This window comes from Aedes aegypti, chromosome 1, assembly GCF_002204515.2.
Source record: "Aedes aegypti strain LVP_AGWG chromosome 1, AaegL5.0 Primary Assembly, whole genome shotgun sequence".
Classification (NCBI taxonomy): Eukaryota; Metazoa; Arthropoda; class Insecta; order Diptera; family Culicidae; genus Aedes; species Aedes aegypti.
In genome coordinates this window covers 172748498-172762518 of record NC_035107.1, presented here as the reverse complement: position 1 = coordinate 172762518, position 14021 = coordinate 172748498, and the positions used below count along the sequence as shown (strand labels likewise).

Below are 14021 nucleotides of genomic sequence, written 5' to 3'. Positions count from 1 at the left end.
GCCAACTGGTTAAGAAAAGTTGTGCTTGGTCCAAATTATGCAGAAGTCTTTTACAACTTTTCTCAAATATGTTTCTTATTGCCATACGACCTGCAATTATCTGATTAAGTCTGTTTATTAGGTTTATCGTCAGTATTGAATTGATGATGCTTTGTGTGAACCATGTTTAGAGTGCACTTTGTATGTGGTTTCCTGCGCAACAAGCAAACAAACAACGGTTAGCACTCGTGGAAAAGATTTATCAGAACTCCAGATCTGAAAGACTTCCTGTAAGAGCTGGTGTTCCCCAAGGCAGCATTTTGGGACCAATATTATACAATATTTTCACATCTGACTTACCTGTGTTACCTCAGGGAAGTCAAAAATCTTTGTTTGCGGATGACACAGGCCTCTCCGCCAAAGGACGAAGCCTGCGTGTCATCTGTAGTCGATTGCAAAAAAAGTTTGGATATTTTTTCTTCATACTTGCAAAAATGGAAGATTTCTCCTAATGCTTCCAAAACTCAACTAATAATATTCCCACATAAACCAAAAGCTTTTTATTTGAAACCTTCAAGTAGACATGTTGTCACGCTGAGAGGCGTTCCAATAAATTGGTCAGATGATGTCAGATGTGGGCTTCATGGCCGTGCGGTTAGTGTCGTCAGGCAATGAGTGTATCGTGTCATGGGGTGTGGGTTCGATTCCCGCTGCAGCCATTGGAACTTTTCGTGAGGAATGTTTCTCGGCTGTACCATTGGAGCATGCTTGTCCGTTGTCTAGTGTTAAGTTACAGTCTGTGCAGCTAAATGGCTGAAGACGGTGTCCGTGTCTTTTTTTTTTAGATGAAGTTAAGTATATAGGGCTCATGCTAGATAAGAATTTAACTTTCAAAAATCACATTGAGGGCATTCGAGCCAAATCTAACAAATATGTAAAATGTCTCTATCCACTTATTAATAGAAAATCAAAACTTTGTCTTAAGAACAAGCTTTTGATATTCAAACAAATTTTCAGGCCAGCCATGTTGTATGCTGTACCAATATGGACTAGCTGTTGCAATACCAGGAAGAAAGCTCTGCAGAGAATTCAAAATAAAATTTTGAAAATGATTCTGAGGCTTCCTCCCTGGTATAGTACCAATGAGTTACATAGAATATCCAATGTTGAAACATTAGAACAAATGTCAAAAAAAATAATCAATAATTTCAGGCAAAAATCGTTACAATCTTCTATTGCCACGATTAATGCGTTATATGTTTAGGTTAAGTTAGGTTAAGTATATTCAAAACGTTTTTTTTTCTCTTATAAGCAGGTGAAATCAACTCACCTGTAAAATATCTGAACTGCTACGGCAAATGAAATGTAATATGTTGTTAACAAAATGTTAATAAAATCTTAGATTTGTTTTACCAAATTAGGATGATAGTGTTGCCTAATAACACAGAACACCTAGATACAAGAAATAATGAATGTAATGTTTGGAATAATACTTATAAAGAAATTAAAAAAAATTCGTGGAAAAGATAATGTTCAATTTGAACGACCTAAATATTCGAATCCGTACCCCCTAGAGTAGAATGAGTTTTTCACCTTGTTAGCAACTGTTGAATTTAAAGGCTACCGTAACGCTTACTCTTCTTGTTCTTTTTTTCTGGCGTTACGTCCCTACTGGAACAGAGCCTTCTTAGCTAATTAGTTATGGAAACAGGTTATTGGAGTTAATGAATTTATTATTTAATACAATTATTTCACTTATTTGGTGTAAAACCGTAGATTGAAATGAACAATCAATTGGGTTGTTTAGCGATGATAAAGTTGCAGGTTTTCGTAGATTTATCGAAAGAGCACATTTTTCTAAGTATAAAACAATTTTATTGCGCTTCAACATCTTAATTTTGAAACTTTAAATGGTTCATGAAGATTTCAATCTGAAGACTCAATGACATTTCAATTCACAGAATGATAGCTCGCCCCGTAGTAAAATTTGTCGAGAGGTGATTCAAACGTGATTTCCATACTACTTCAAACGTGTTTTTAAAATAGTTCAAGTGCACGGAAAATTATCCAACTTTGGGTTCTGCTCCAATTTTTAACGTAGAATTATAATATATAAAAAACTCGTTACCCTTAAACAAGCTAATTGAACCGCTGCACAGTGGCCCAAGGCTGGCTTTTGTCAAAAAAATGAAGTTTGCAAATTCCTTCTCGAATATTTTTTCTTGATTTCTTCAGTATTGAATAACAATTCTCCAAAGTTTCAGATCGATTGGTGTATATTTCGATTTTTCACAGCATGTGACCTGGAGAGATGTCAGCTGAAATTGACCCTTTTGAATTTTTCAAATTTCATGAAGTTTGTTCTATAGAAATTGTAGTTTCTGTAATAAATCATGACCAAATCTTTCTCAACTGGTCTCATTCGAAAGAATATACCTTAGGCTTTGTTTTGAAGATATTTTGAACCATATTTGACATGTTTACCACTCGAGAATGTCAAGAACTGTATAACATAGAGCTCCTTCAAAAATAAGTAATTTCTTCAAAGGTAGTTCAAGATATCTGGGAAACGCTATAAAATGATCATTTACCCCTCAATGTGTGGCAAATATTCCATAGTATTCGATGTACAATGCCTTCACTTGCGCTTTTTTGCGCCAAAATAAGAAAAAATATTTTTTAGTTACACTACGAATCAGCCCATTAGACCATCGTACTTGTTATAAATATCGCATTTTTTTACCATTATATGCTCCCCAATAGATTTGAAAAACTACCTAAAGCTTGCCCACGATATTGAACTTCAAATGGGCATTGAAATAATGACGTATCATTTAATTTTGATCTGGATACGGATTTCATTTATTGAATTAAAAAATGTGCTTTTTTAATCTAACTCTGTCAAATGTACCGAAAATATCGATTTTCTATTTCAGTGACTATTTCTATCAAATTACCTCTAAAAATCATGTTTCGTCAAATAATTAGCAATTTTGAACGTTTTTAGTGAGAATTGTACTTTTGGCCAGCATTTGCATGGAATGCGGCCAGTGTGCGCTGAGATAATGTAAGAATGAAAGAATCTGATTGTTTTTTTTTCAACGGATGCCTCATAACTCAACATGATGAGCGCTAAGATGGGGAAAAATTCATACAACTATTGACAACAAATCGAATTCCAAAATGTCCGCCAGATTTTCAACCTCAAAATGATACTTCTGAGTATTGGCTCCACGTCCACATTGGGACAAAGCCTGCTTCTCAGCTGTTAAATTTCGCTGTGAGAAAATCTCATGTATTTTGGGCGGCAGTCAAAACGATACTTTATGGCTTACAAAATCAAGGAATTTTTTGAGATCAAAAGCTTAAGATTTTCTCTATAAATAAATGCAATTTTGCAATGTTTTACATTAAAACTACAGATCATCAAAAGACGATTCCACTTTTTGTTTAATTTTTTAACCGGTACTTCAAATTTTCTGTTAATATTATTGAAGATTTGTAGTTCTCTACCAAAATTTCATTACGATTGCTCACAGGGAAATAAAGTCTTTAACTAGCCAAAGTTGAGCATTTTGTATGAAAATCGGCTATCACTACTATTGTTGGAGCTGGACCCATCCATCCAATGAACTCACCCATTCAGTGAATTGTATAGATTTATTTTAATGTCATTTTAAGCTACAGTTGTGTACTCCTAAAGTACCCCATTGCCACTCAGCAGAACTGCGAGAAACTGTGAGAGGAGAGCGCAGATTTGCGCACACTAACCACTGTCCACCGTATGTGAACAATAGGTAGCAAGGCCATATATTGTATGTACAGTCGAAAATAGAAAGTCAAACGAGTATAACGTACGGTCGATCTGCGTCGCTTTATTCTTTGTTCTCGGTCGAGTGAGAAAAATCACAAGTCCCCCGTTACCAAGGGACTTAGCCGTTTTCGCTGTTGTGCGGTGGTGATAAAGTGCGTGTGTGACTTTTTCTAAGTGCTCGGTTACCATGGGACTTAGTTGGTTTTCGCGTTGTGTGTATCGGTCCGACCTTAGGGCAAAGGTGGACGAGCGCTAGTGACCTACCGTTGAAGAAAGCATCAAGCCCTCGGTCAGGTATTCGCGTGTGTTTTGCCGGACTTAGTTTACTTTTCGATGGCTGCCAAAGGCAGCGAAGAAAGCCCTTCGATACCAACATAGTTCGCGCTCGAACATTTTTTGGTCCTTCGAACCGGATCGAAGGCCATCCCGCGGTCGAAAAGTGAAAAAGTGCCGGCGCCATCGCGCTTGGAGGTTGCTAGCCACGCGGTACGCCTAAACGTGTTAACGGTACTTTGTGAACGTTGTACGCGCGGGTGTGAAAGTTATACGGTGCTGGATAATTAATTAGCCCGAACGAAATCGATCGCCCCGCCGGTGAGTGAATTTGTGTGTTTGGTGGAAGAAGCCTCTACGTTTGAAAAAGTTACGCTGTATGGAGCTGTTTCGTGGCCATCTTGTGATCCGTGGTCATTCAACGAGGTGATTGACCCCAATTGCCATTGTCATCGGAGCCATTTTGTACGCCGAGCAAGCGTCCCCAACTATTGGTGTCAAGCAGTGGTAGTGGTGGTACGAACACCATCACTAGGATTGGAGCGGCCATCTTCGTCATCTGAAGCCCGGTGAGTTCGTTCCTTTTCTCTATGCATGTGGCTTGTAGTAGCGAACCAATTAAGAAAGTGAATGCTATTTCCAACCAATTTGAACTTGATTTCATTTGGTTGACGAAAGTTGGGTGACTTTTTCGATTTTTCTTATGTCATTGTGGCAATTGGTGGAAGACGGTGCGCAATTGAAGTGGAAAACGTTCGCGCCCTTGATTGCGTTCCGCGTAGGATTGGGATTGTTCGCGACGGGAAGGAGTTTGCGTTTTAGAGTAAAACAGCCCTCTCCCGTTCGTTACTGTCGTCGTGAAGGCCAATACACCGCGACGGGAAGGATTTGAATCGTTCGATCGTGTATTTGTTCCTCGCCGGTTCGGTTTCGCGTAGAAACGAGTAGCTCGCGCCGGGAAGGAGATCCGTTTCGATTTGCTACCGTTTCCGTACGTAGTCCGTTTGTGTCCTCGCCGAAATGCCTCTTAAGGACGACAAAATCCTTACGGACAAGTTGGTCCAGCGGCAGTCGTTATTAGCAATTCGGAACGCCGTCGAGAAGTTCGTCAAAGACTACGAGGCAGTGCGGGACAGATGTCAAGTGCAAGTGAGGATTGAAACCCTGGACCGTGTGAATACTGCCTTTGCAGAAGTTAAAGACGTCATCGAGCGATTGGATCCGGAGCATCTCGAGGCACACCTGACCGAAAGAGTTGACTTCGAGCATCGATATTGTGCAGCGAAAGGATATTTGCTGTCGAAACGTCCCGCCGAAAATAATCAGCCACCGTTGAACTCCTCTTTTGTTGCTCAAGCAGCCAATTTCCACCTCCGTTTACCGCAGATCGACCTTCCACGTTTTAACGGCGATTTCTCGCGATAGTTGTCGTTTCGGGACACATTCTCGTCCATGGTCCACTCCAATGCGGACATACCAACAGTCGCCAAACTGCAATATCTTTTGCAGTCTCTCGAAGGGGAAGCGAAGAAAGCCCTTCGAATCCGTCGACATCGAAGCCGACAATTATGCTTGCACTTGGGACGCTCTCCTCAAGAGGTACGACAACCGTCGTTCTTTGAAGCGTCAACTGTTTCGAGCACTCTACGATTTGCCAGCGGTGAAGCAGGAATCTGCTAAACGCATCCACGGTCTGGTTGACGATTTCCAGCGCCATGTACGGGCACTAGCGAAACTCAACGAACCTGTGGAACACTGGGACACACCGTTGGTAAATATTTTTTCGTACAAGTTGGACCAATCCACTTTGCGAGCCTGGGAGGAGAAAACCAGTACGAAAGATGATGTGACGTACGACGAACTGGTATAGTTCCTCTATCAGCGTGTACGAGTGCTGAATTCCGTCGGCTGCGAGCACCAGCAACCAGCACCTTCGTCTAAGGTGGCCGGAAACATTCCAAAATCAACGAAGTTCAAGTTCGCAGGGAAAGCCGCTGCATCCTCCATTTCTCCTTCGACATGTCCATTGTCGTGCTCTGACAATCACGTTCTACGCAACTGTCCCGTATTCCTCGGGAAGGATGTATGCCTTCGCCGAGAATTCGCTACGCAGAAACGGTTGTGCTGGAATTGTTTGGGCAGTGGACACCAGGCGAAGAAATGTTCGTCAAAGTTCACGTGTCGCACGTGTCACGAGAAGCATCATTCGTTGCTTCACGATCCTGCTATATACAAGACGTCGTCGAGTTCCGTCCGAGTCCGTTCCGTGGCATCATCTCCTTCTGTTCAACAACCTTCTCCGTTCACAAGCGTGGACACTCCGAGCTCCGCTCCTCCCAAAGTCAGCATGGCAGTCCAAACTGCATGCAACACAGTATTGTTGGAAACGGTTGTCCTCAATGTAATCGATGACCACGGCCATGAGCACCAGGCAAGGGCCTTGCTGGATTCGGCGTCCATGTCCAACTTCATTTCAAAGCCATTGGCAAAGCTACTCTTCAACCCACGGTCGAAGGTGGACGTTTCCATAGCAGGCATCGGCTGCTCAAAGCAGAACATAAAAAGTGCGATAACCGCAACGATCCAATCGAGAACACAGGATTTTTCGACGAAGTTGGAATTCCTCATCCTCAAGAACCCTTCGGCACAGTTGCCAACTATCCCAATTGTTCCGTCCCAACGTCACAAGAAGCAATTTGAGAAGCGGTGGCAGCAGGAAACAGCGGAATATTCCATCATCACCCTTGCATTTCGCTACCCGGTTTGCGGCATCAGGATAGGGAGCGGAAAATACCCCACTGTTGCCATTTTGTCGCATCTCTTTTCAGCTTATTCATTTCACCATCCATCTAGCCTGCTATGTATAGCGAACGTGCCAACCACACAGATTGCACTACCACCACCACAACCGTCCCCATCGTTGAGCACCCCATTGCAGCATCGTTCAGCAATACATAAGAGAGTGGAAGTTTCCATCGCAACCCCACCGCTGCGCATCCAATGTTTGGCATCTACCTGTAGGCTATTTAATGAACTTGCGTACGCAGCTCTTCATTCAGTTTATTTTCAACTTTTGTGCGATCATCAAGTGAAGAATATAGTACAGTTAAGGTGATTATAAATCGAAGCCAAACTTTGAATTTTCAAGAGCACAAGACTGGAGAATCTGTCACCAGTTCGCGTTGAAAAACCAATCAAATTGCTTGCTTGCTGGAGGTGAGCAATGGGATAAATTTTCAACGCGGAGCGCTTTTCGATTCTTTCGTCTTGTGCTCTTGAAAATTTGAGGTGTGGCCTCGTTCTATAATCACCTTAAAGTAACGAAACCGCCTTTCTCTCCATTAGTGGAAGCAAAAACAGTCTTTTTCAAGACTTGAGTTGTTAAGAGTCCATTCCTGTGGAGCCATCGGTCCTTAAGCAAGCAAACCTAGTTGCAAGCCGCAACACCAATCAATATATCGTCGTGGGATATCCCGAATGTTGCGCTAGCGGACCCTCGGTTCCACGTCCCAGGAAGGATAGATCTTGTCATCGGAAGTGAGGCATTCTGGGAACTCCACAGTGGCCGGAAGATTCCATTAGGAGATGGACTTCCGTGGTTGGCTGAAACACCATTTGGATGGGCCGTCGCTGGGGCTGCTGCAAGTCAGTACACTTGCATCCCTCGGATCTGTAACCTTTCTACGAAAGATGATCCGTTAGAAGTTATTCTCCAGAGATTCTGGGAAGTCGAAACCATCTCCGATGGTCCAGCACGGTCTGTAGAAGAGAACCGCTGTGAAGAGCAGTACCCAGCAACAACTACTCGTGATCCGTCTGGACGGTATATTGTCAGGCTTCCTCGAACCGACAATCCTGAAGTCGTTTTAGGAAGCTCCAGGGAAATCGCAGATCGCCGTCTTCTGAGTGTCGAGCGGCGACTGGAACGTGATCCTGCAATCAAGGACGCGTACCACCGTTTTATGGACGAATACCTTCAGCTAGGTCACATGAAGAAGCTCGACGAACCAGTAGACGACAATCAACCGCACTACTACATTCCACATCACGCCATCTTCAAAGAGTCGAGTACGACGACTAAGGTCAGGGTTGTTTTCGACGCGTCGTGTAAGACGTCATCTGGACATTCGCTGAACGATACGCTGTTAGTTGGCCCCTGTCGTTCAGGAAGATCTTCACTCGATTGTATTACGCTTCCGAATACGCTGTGTTGCCCTTGTCGCCGACGTGGAGAAAATGTATCGGCAGATACTCCACTTTCCCGAGGATCGCAGATTCCTCCGCATTCGGTTCCGGAAGAGCTCCACCGATCCGATTTCTACCTACACGAGAACTCTACAGCAAATTGCTCATGGTAATGGACACATGTATCCAGCTGCTGTAGATCCTGTCATTTACGATTTTACATCGATGACCTGTTGTCAGGGGCGAACGACGTAGAGTCTGCGGTTCAAGTGCGAGAGCAAGTTACGTCCATGCTCAATGATGCTGGCTTACCGATCAAGAAGTGGGCGTCAAATGTTCCGGAAGCTCTCGACGGTGTACCACCGGAGGACTTAGCCCTGCAACCACTACACGATCTTCAGGACGAGCAGGCGGTTTCCACACTGGGTTTGATGTGGGAACCAAGAACTGACGCACTACGTTTCAAGGCCCAACTGCCGCCTCCGGCTGCAGTCCTTACAAAGCGAAAGGTGATGTCGTACATCGCGCAAATATTCGATCCACTTGGTCTCGTGGGTCCCACCATCGTAGTTGCAAAACTCTTCATGCAGCGCTTGTGGGCGCTGAAGCAGAATGGAGAATCTTGTGAATGGGACACGCCGCTTCTCGTCAAACTTCAAGCAGAATGGAAAGAGTTCCACTCCACGCTGCATATACTCGGTGAAATCCGAGTTCCAAGATTCGTTTCACTTCCGAATGCTGTCAATCTCCAGCTACACTTCTTTTCCGACGCCTCCAAGGGAGCTTACGGTTCCTGTTGCTATGTACGGGCCGAAACTAGCAACGGCGTATCGATCCAGCTACTAACAGCGAAATCTAAAGTAGCCCCGTTATCTAGTCGCCATTCAATTGCCCGGCTTGAATTATGTGCTGCACGGCTGTCCTCGCAGCTATTCCAGAAAGTGTTCTCTGCCCTTAAGATACCGCTGCCAGCGTATTTCTGGACGGACTCCACTACCGTTCTCCAATGGTTACGGTCGCCGCCTAACCGTTGGAAGGCATTCGTAGCCAATCGAGTATCACAAATCCAGCACATATCCAATGTGAGTCGCTGGAAACATGTTCCTGGCGTCGATAACCCAGCAGACGACATTTCAAGAGGACTGCATCCGATCGATATCATCCAGGTAAGCGCTGGTGGAATGGTCCTGACTGGTTGTCACTTCCTCCGGAATGCTGGCCGAGTTTTATTCCAACCGACGAAGATACAGAAGCCGTCACCGAAGAAATGCGAAAGATCCCGCTGGTTTCAATGGGCGTCGTACAGAGCGATTTTCATGACAATTTGTTCGCTCGCTACTCCAGCTTTTCAAAGTTTCGTCGTGTTACTGCGTTTTGCTTACGTTATCTCCGAACCTTGCAAGAACGTGCCAAGCTACGTCTTAAGGATCCAGACAAGTACAGCCAACTCACCTTCCGCGATCAGCCAATCACTCCACTCAATACTGGAGAATTACAGAGCGCTGAACTGGAGCTGTGTCGTCTAGCGCAACATCAGTCGTTCGCAGAAGAACTTTCTGATCTGGCAAGCGGAGATTTTGTCGCCAAATCGTCCGCTTTGAAGTGGTTGAAGCCATTCATCGATCAAGACGGCATTATTCGTGTCGGTGGCCGGCTGCGGAACGCCGCTCTTTCCGACTTCGTGAAGCACCCTATCGTGCATTCTGCCAAACCCCAGCTGTCTACTCTGCTGGCTAGTTTCTTTCACTTAAAGCTACTGCACGCAGGCCCTCAACTCCTGCTAGCCACACTGCGCCAGAAATATTGGATTCTCGGCAGCAGAAATCTCTCAAAATCCGTCTTTCACCATTGCCACACTTGTTTTCGTAGCAAGCCCACACTAGTCCAGCAGAGCACAGCAGTCTCACCAACTCGCCCGTTCTCCGTTTGCGGAGTCGATTACTGCGGACCGTTCTTCATCAAATCATCTATCCGTAATCGTGCTCCAACGAAGGCCTACGTAGCAATCTTCGTCTGCTTCGCTACGAAGGCAGTGCACATCGAGCTTGTGAGCGACCTTACTACGGCGGCCTTTTTGGCAGCACTTCGCCGGGTCGTCGCCCGCAGAATCGCCGAACTACACTCGGACAACGCCACAACCTTCAAGGGTGCGTCACACGCACTCAACCGTGTCTATCAAATGCTGAAGGTGGACAACAGCGATCGAAACAGAATCTTCAGTTGGTGCTCCGAGAACGAGATTCGGTGGAAATTTATCCCACCGCGAGCACCACATTTCGGAGGTCTGTGGGAGGCCGCTGTCAAGTCAGCGAAGAAGCACCTCCTGAAAACCGTCGGTAACACTAACATCGCCTACGAACCGATGGTCACTCTCTTGGTTCAAATCGAAATGTGCCTGAACTCCCGTCCGCTAACGCCGATGCCGAGTGAACCGTCGGATATGGAGGTCCTAACTCCAGGACACTTTCTCGTCGGAGCCAATCTTCAAGCGGTACCCGAACTTGATCTGCGTGAGATTCCCGACAACCGTCTGGAGTCGTACGAGCTGGTCCAGAAACACCTGCAGCACATCTGGGCTCGCTGGTATCCGGAGTACCTGCAACAACTGCAGTCAAGAGCTACCAAGGGCTGCAAACCACCGGTTGTTGTCGAGGTTGACCGCATCGTAGTCATCAAGGAAGACAACGTTCCTGCGGCCAGTTGGCCGCTCGGAAGGATTGTCAAGCTTCATCCGGGCAAGGATGGTGTCGTCCGAGTAGTGACACTACGGACAGCACCGGGAAAGGACATCGTTCGTGCAGTAGCGAAGATCGCTCTACTGCCATCACCGGATCCAACCATCTAATCGTTCCAGGTAGAGCAACCCGCAAGGGAGAACTTGCTCGAAGCGCACCCGCGCTTAGTACAGGTAATTGTGTTTCCAATACCTCTAAGCTGAGTCGTTCGATCTACCTGGTCTTCTCTTTTTTGTTCCCGGTCTTTGGCGAGGATCTACGACGGAGCGATCATCATCCATAGCGATGCCCATCTGCAAACCGATACGCTGAATTCGTCAAACCATGAAGTTTGGAACACCTCCATGTTCCAAGGTGGCCGGAATGTTGGAGCTGGACCCATCCATCCAATGAACTCATCCATTCAGTGAATTGTATAGATTTATTTTAATGTCATTTTAAGCTACAGTTGTGTACCCCTAAAGTACCCCATTGCCACTCAGCAGAACTGCGAGAAACTGTGAGAGGAGAGCGCAGATTTGCGCACACTAGCCACTGTCCACCGTATGTGAACAATAGGTAGCAAGGCCATATATTGTATGTACAGTCGAAAATAGAAAGTCAAACGAGTATAACGTACGGTCGATCTGCGTCGCTTTATTCTTTGTTCTCGGTCGAGTGAGAAAAATCACAAGTCCCCCGTTACCAAGGGACTTAGCCGTTTTCGCTGTTGTGCGGTGGTGATAAAGTGCGTGTGTGACTTTTTCTAAGTGCTCGGTTACCAAAGGACTTAGTTGGTTTTCGCGTTGTGTGTATCGGTCCGACCTTAGGGCAAAGGTGCACGAGCGCTAGTGACCTACCGTTGAAGAAAGCGTGGTGGTGTTCTGGAACCCAAGTGGCTTGTAGCGACTCAAGCCCTCGGTCAGGTATTCGCGTGTGTTTTTGCCGGACTTAGGTTACTTTTCGGTGGCTGCCAAAGGCAGCGAAGAAAGCCCTTCGATACCGACATAGTTCGCGCTCGAACAACTATTATTCTGAACATAACTGTAGGTATTGTCTACAAAAATGTTCTTTGCTTCTCAGTTAGGAACCATTGAATTTTGCGTTTCCGGTTTTAGAAACCTGTGGTATTGATTTGCTTCACCATATTTCCGTAATGCCAAATTGTGGAGTAAGCACATATGAACTCGATTTAATTCGATAATGACGAGCTAAAGTGCATTTTTTTCAAAAGCACCAGTCTTCAAGATTCAGCTATAAAAATTGGAGCATATGGGTTTTAAATATGTGATGCTCATAAGTGCCAACTAGTGACATTATTCCATACTAATCAGGTATGCTAGTCACTCCTCTTGGTTTAACTAGCAATTTTATTGCAAACACAGACTGCTATTTGATCTGCATTCTGATAGGGTTTCGTTCTACTTCGTCGTAAGCGTTATTATTCGTCGTATCAAACTTAAAATGTTCCACTACGGCGGATATTCCAACTTACCTGCAACATAGATTCATTTTCCAAGTGTTTTTTTTTTGTTAAAGCTGTCATGGTTTGTACACTTGTACACCAGAAATGCAATAAAACTACTGTATTTCGTTAAATAACTTCAATTCAATTATCCACTTTGCACTTTTTCACCGAAATCGCATGGACGAACACGATTTGAGAGAAATGCTTAACGATCGACACCAGTCACACCACTTTATCATACAAGTTTCTTCCCGCCCACTGTATGACTTACTTCGCCGGGCACTTATTTTCACTATGGAAAACCTTCGTACTTCTTCACTCAAGGATTTCATTCCAATCAAACGCCGTAAAAGTTCTATAATTCACGAAATTTTATGAAATTTCCTCAACGACCGCGAAAAATTGAGAATGTAAACAAAGTTTAATCCGTCGTACTGAGAAAGAGAAGCTTGTGCGCATCAATGTGTGCGCGATGCTCGACGTTAAAATACGGTTCCTTTGATTGTGTTGTTTTCGCTGCACTGTGAGCAAATGCCATAATTGTACGGTCAAAAGGAATTGTGTTCATATGTTTGTTCTGAATTTTGATGTCGAACAATGAATTTTAAAGGAAATTAGTATATTCCATCATGCTGAAGGAATGGAGGGACATACAGTGCTGTTCTGAATAATAGCAGCGCATGTCGATTTTCATACAAAATGCTCAACTTTGACATGTTGTAGTTTTGTTCCCTTTCAAGCAATCGAGCTGAAATTTTCTCCACAGAACTACAAATATGATCAATTTTGTAACCACAAAATTTCAGTTTTTTCTGAGTCCCAGCCGAAAAGTGAGACACTAGGTGAAATTTTTCGAAAAAATAGCAGTTTTTCATTTTAAAATTTTTCTTCTACAAATATTTTAAACATTTTCGGTTTAGATGTAGGTTTGATAAGTAGGAGGAGATTGTTCCAATGGTAAATGATATACAATTTAAAACTATAATGTCAAGCCGAAATTCAAATTTTTAAAACTGCTATTTTTTCGAACAATTTCACCTAGTATCTCACTTTCCGGCAGGGACTCAGAAAAAACTGAAATTTTGTGTTTACAAAATTGGGCATATTTGTAGTTCTGTGGAGAAAATTTCAACTCGATTGCTTGAAAGGGAACAAAACTACAGCATGTCAAAGTTGAGCATTTTGTATGAAAATCGACATGCGCTGCTATTATTCAGAACAGCACTGTATGCCCGTAGATCTATATATTCTAGTAAAACATTTTATTATAGCGTTGATATGTTGTGTTTTAAGACGAATCTGGAAACTGTTTACGACAGAAATGAAAACGATACGACGAATTGAGAATACGGCAAGATGCATTTTCTTTGCATTATTTCCAAAAAGAGATTAAGATTTATCAAAATGCTAATGCCGGTTTGAGAAAGAATTTATTGGTATCGGTTTGTACACACTTAAAATAAATCGCAGTATCCTGTGAAATAAATCACCGAAATTGAACTGTAAACAACAAAAATACAGATTTTCCTGTGAAATCTACAATTTTACCGACAAAATCCGTGAAATCAACTGTCTTACCGAAGAAAAT

At 43.8% G+C, this 14021-nt stretch overlaps 1 protein-coding gene across 2 annotated transcripts in view; it reads left to right on the top strand.

The window, feature by feature from the left end:
- The window catches only part of LOC5569385 (autophagy-related protein 16-1), a 372239-nt gene that overhangs the window by 77207 nt on the left and 281011 nt on the right, over positions 1–14021 (top strand). The gene's annotated exons all lie outside the window — the stretch shown is intronic.